This window comes from Frankliniella occidentalis, unplaced genomic scaffold, assembly GCF_000697945.3.
Source record: "Frankliniella occidentalis isolate FOCC.00 unplaced genomic scaffold, Focc_3.1 Scaffold9, whole genome shotgun sequence".
In the NCBI taxonomy this organism is placed as follows: domain Eukaryota; kingdom Metazoa; phylum Arthropoda; class Insecta; order Thysanoptera; family Thripidae; genus Frankliniella; species Frankliniella occidentalis.
Window position 1 is genome coordinate 2,316,251 of NW_026267139.1, and position 4,455 is coordinate 2,320,705.

A 4,455-nucleotide genomic window follows, 5' to 3' on the forward strand; every position below is an offset into this window, starting at 1 on the left:
AATTTAAAACTTAAGTTATGTTTCGAGTTTACAAAATTTTTGTAAAATTTACGACGACATTTTTCAGTGTTGCAAACAATTGCTTTGCAATGCAAACAATTTCTTTGCAATACAGAGAATGACAATTGTCGTAGCGTTGCAAAGCAATCAGTTCGCAAGCATTTTACAGTGTATGCGCCTTCCAGGAACGGCCCCTGGAAGAGGCGTGGGGGGCGGGCTGACGTCTCCGGTAAGCGGGCCGCCTGGCCGGGTGGGCAGGCCCGCAAGGCACCCCTGCGTCGCGGGACTGCCTAGCTAACAGGGTGCTGCGCTGCGGGGACGAAGACACACGGCAACAAAAAACAATTATTTTTTTGTCGAGGCTGTTTTTTGGGGGGGAACAACGAAAAAAGGGCATTTTAAAAGACAACATTTTTTTGAGCAGGTGCTTCTTTTAAAATCCAGTCATCAATTTAACAACAATTTAAGGAACAAAAATATATATCTTTCTTTCTCATTTTTGGATGAGCTTTCCGCAGACATTTAGAGCAAGTTTCTGGAGAACGGGAACGTGTTTTTCTTCGACGTAGATTCACACTCTTCCCTCAAAGTTGACCCTAAAAGTAATAAAACACACATGTGTGGTGTGTAGGCGGACTACACACGACAGCGGGGCGGTAGCAGTATGGGGTCGCTCGGGATGTGAGAGAGATGTGGTGCTCGGAGCTAAGACACGTATCTTCCAATTCAAAGCGCGATTACAAGTGACACGCCACGTCCGAGGCTTAATAGCGACGTCCTCCCCGATCCGGACCGGACAGCCTGTCTCGGGGCGTCCCCTCCCCTCCCTCCCCCCAACCTCTCTCTCTCCCGTTCCGTATAACTTTGAGTCAGACAATATGAGTCAAAGCGACATTACGTCAACGTGCAAACATACTGTCCGGTCGCACGACAAGGGAACTCACTTACTCTCACTCTCACTCTCTGCTCTCTCTCTCTCTCTCTCTCTCTCTCTCTCTCTCTCTCTCTCTCTCTCCCTTATCTCCTCCCTTTCTCGCCATACCAAATAGTTTGTATGGTGGCTCCCACACAATCGCACGCAAACACGTTACTGCATGCAGTAAAGTGCAATTTTGCAGTGTGCAGTTGTTGGGTTAGCAGAAGAACGCAGCAGGCGTAAAGCGGCGTACCCTGTTATAAGTAGTGAGTAGGATTTGAATTAAATTTCCAAAGTAACCTTTTGGGATTTGCAACGGCCTCTCGCTTTAACTTAAAACCACTTAGAACGTAGAAACGCGAGGTCCTAATTGGAAATTCGTAAAATGTCCAAGAGAATCGTTCTGCTCAGATAACCCCAAAAAATTTATTTTTCATTTTATTCTCGTATTTACAGTGTGCCGTGTCAGCTGATCGAGCGAGCGGAAGAGCGACGAGCGGGCGGGGCTGGTTGTGTCGGGGCTTCAATAATGATTTGTGTCGTCGTGTGCGCCTTTCGTCTACACAGCGTGGGCTTTCACCGTCCCGCCCCTACACTCAGCTCCAGCACGAGCAGCGGTTCAAAACATTACAAAGACAAAGGCCCCCTTACTTTATAGAAATAAAATGGTTATCATGTTTTTGACAAAACCAAAGTTCTGCTTACATACTTTTGGAATCGGTAGAGTGCACTTGTCAATTATGTGCCCCTCCATCTCACCTCCTCCTGGCAGCGGGGTCAGAGTAGCACGGGCCGAGTATACGTTGGGCGGTCTACGAAGAATTATTAAAGGCGTTATTGTTTGTGTCTCAGGAAAGGATTAGACACGGGACACACGCGACGTATAAAACATGCAGCAAAGTCTGGGGGAGGGTGCACACTGTTAAAAAAAAAAGGAAGAATTTCAAGAAGAACTCGTTGTGACAAAAGTTACCAGAACTCTTTGCGAAATCACAACTCTTTTTCCTTTTTCGTTGTCACAGAAACGATAACTTCAGAAATTAGTACGATTGGTTCACAACTTTTTTCAAGTAAAATAGCAAAATGCACTTTTTTTTGTGACTACAAAGAAGTATTGTGATTTCACAGTTGCTTCGTATCGTGAAAGCGTTGGGAAATCACAAAATGTTTTTAACAGTTAGTAGAGAAGGTAAAATTAAAAGGGTAGATTCACTTCCGAAATAATAAATTTGCGGTAACCAACAAAATTTCTTTGAAACGAAGAAACATTTTCTTCAGATTTTCTTCAATTTGTTCAACATGACAAAACCTTTTTACGATTTGTTTTTGTCGCTTGGACAAAAAATTTGACATTGGTTATTTCTGGCGCGAGATTCTCGTTGTAGTAAATAACATTTCTTTTCCCCAAAGAAACGGTTTTCTGGGTATCATGTCTGGACACACTCGGTGAGGGACATCGTGCAGGCGGCTCAGCACGCAGGGTTGTCCGGGGGTTGTCCCGCTACTCCAGCCGCACCCGCGTGTACTGGTTATCGATCAGCTGGGAGGCCGCCGCCGGAGCCATAGCCGGGGCCATAGCCGGGGACCGGCAGCGTCAGCAGCACCGACCCTGCCCGATGGGCTGCCTGCCCTCCAGGCGGCCCGCGCGCCCGTCGGGAGGACTCCTGCGCCGGCCGGGATGAGCCTCCAGGCCAGGTATCCAGGTAAGCCTCTCTCCAGGCGAGCCTCCCTCCAGGAGGAGAGGACTCCTCCAGGGGGAGGGGGCTCCTCCAGGAGAAGGGGACTCCTCCAGGAGGAGAGGACTCCTCCAGGAGGAAAGGACTCCTCCAGGAGGAGAAGGCCAGCATCGCTCCAGGCCAGCATTGATCCAGGATAGCATACCTCTCTCCAGGTAGGTCACCCTCCAGGTAGGCCTCCCTCCAGGTAGGCCTCCCTCCAGGTAGGCCTCCCTCCAGGTAGGCCTCCCTCCAGGTAGGCCTCCCTCCAGGTAGACCTCCCTCCAGGTAGACCTCCCTCCAGGTAGACCTCCCTCCAGGTAGACCTTCCTCCAGGTAGGCCTCCCTCCAGGCCTTTGTGCTTGCCTCCAGCGACTTCTAGAGGCGGCCGCATCAGAACTATCACACCGTTTCGTTCATCATGTCTTCAACGCTCACCTGTGCCCCAGCTCGCGCTCGTCCACCCAGGCGGTGGACTCGGCACCCGTCATGAAGCCGTCCAGGTCGACCTCGGAGCGGTCGTTGCGCGAGAGGCCGAGGCCGAGGCCCTGCATACCGTGCGCGAGGCGCGACTCGGGGGTCTTGGGCCTGCTGAGCGAGGGCCGGCGCGAGGAAGGCGCCGACGCGGACAGGCCGTCCTCCGGGGCCACGATGCGCACCTCGGACTTCTTGCGTCGGCGGTCCATGGCGGAGACCTGCGTCACGTCGGGGAAAGTGGTGGATGGAGTGGCGTTGCAGGGAAGCTGGGGGTGTTCTCAGGGGGTGTTCCCAGGGGGTGTTCCCAGGGGGTGTTGTCAGGGGGTGTTCCCAGGGGGGTGTTCCCAGGGGGGTGTTCCCAGGGGGGTGTTCCCAGGGGGGTGTTCCCAGGGGATGTTCGCAGGAGGCGACTCTATACCCGATCCTGACTGTGTCCTAAAGCAACAAGACCGTTTGATGCGGTCCAGGAAACCTACCACCCCCGCTACCACCGATAGGTAGAAACAGATTGGGAAAGCTCTCAGACGAAGTTTCAAGTAATTCAGTCGGAGCACGCCGCCGAGCAAACTGATAACCGCCAGTGCATGTGTCTCACATTATCTAAAATAGAACACTGTTCCAAGTTAGGCAAATGCGAGACTTGAGTCTTTCGTTACATCAGTGATCTCGTCTCAAAAAAGGGAGGCGGGGAAGGCTCCCTTCCGAACGCCGAAGTGATAAGTCTTATCCACGAAGAGTTATTAAAACGGTTGGCATTTCACCCATTGCATCATATGTCAATCATTTAGCACGAGCCTGCTCAGTTTCACAGAAAGAAAGAGCGGGGGGATCGAAAGAGGAAAAGGGGGGGGGGGCGCAAGAGAGTGAACGACACGATCAGCCCGGATCTTACGTGTGTTTCGATTTACACGTCGAAAACGTATAAAAACTTATAAAACTTCTGTGGAAACCCTGAGACGAATTTCTTTTGCGACGTTCCGAGAGAATTGGAAGCTTTGAAATAGGAAGGGATAGTTTGTATGAGTGACAAAATAGTTTGCAAAGCAAATCCCTTTTATATTTCTCGAAGCTGACAAATGTTATCCAGCTTACTAATTACTTGCCTTGTGACACGAACGTTTGCTTCAGAAGGTTTAAGCCGTAATAAGTAAATGAGGAGTTTTCCCTTCAAACAAGTTTTCACTTCAAACCACTAAATCAAAAGCAAGAATTCGACTTCAAAGGCTCTCGCTTGTGAGAAAATCTATCTTTTGCTGCTAATTTCGAGCAGGAACACCCCCGGGGAACACCTCATACTTGAGACTTATTTTGAAGGGTAAATCTGTTTAGCCGGGAGAAAGGAGGGGC

At 50.3% G+C, this 4,455-nt stretch overlaps 1 protein-coding gene and 1 long non-coding RNA gene across 2 annotated transcripts in view; one reads left to right on the forward strand and one right to left on the reverse strand.

Annotated features, from left to right (window-relative positions):
* Positions 1-4,455, reverse strand: part of LOC113213592 (cytosolic purine 5'-nucleotidase) — a gene marked incomplete in the record, with an annotated part of 33,759 nt that overhangs the window by 12,597 nt on the left and 16,707 nt on the right.
* On the forward strand, positions 2,553-3,078 carry LOC127752239 (uncharacterized). Its single transcript, XR_008012310.1, has 3 exons — positions 2,553-2,807; positions 2,840-2,903; positions 2,968-3,078. It is a non-coding gene; the product is annotated as an uncharacterized LOC127752239 (long non-coding RNA).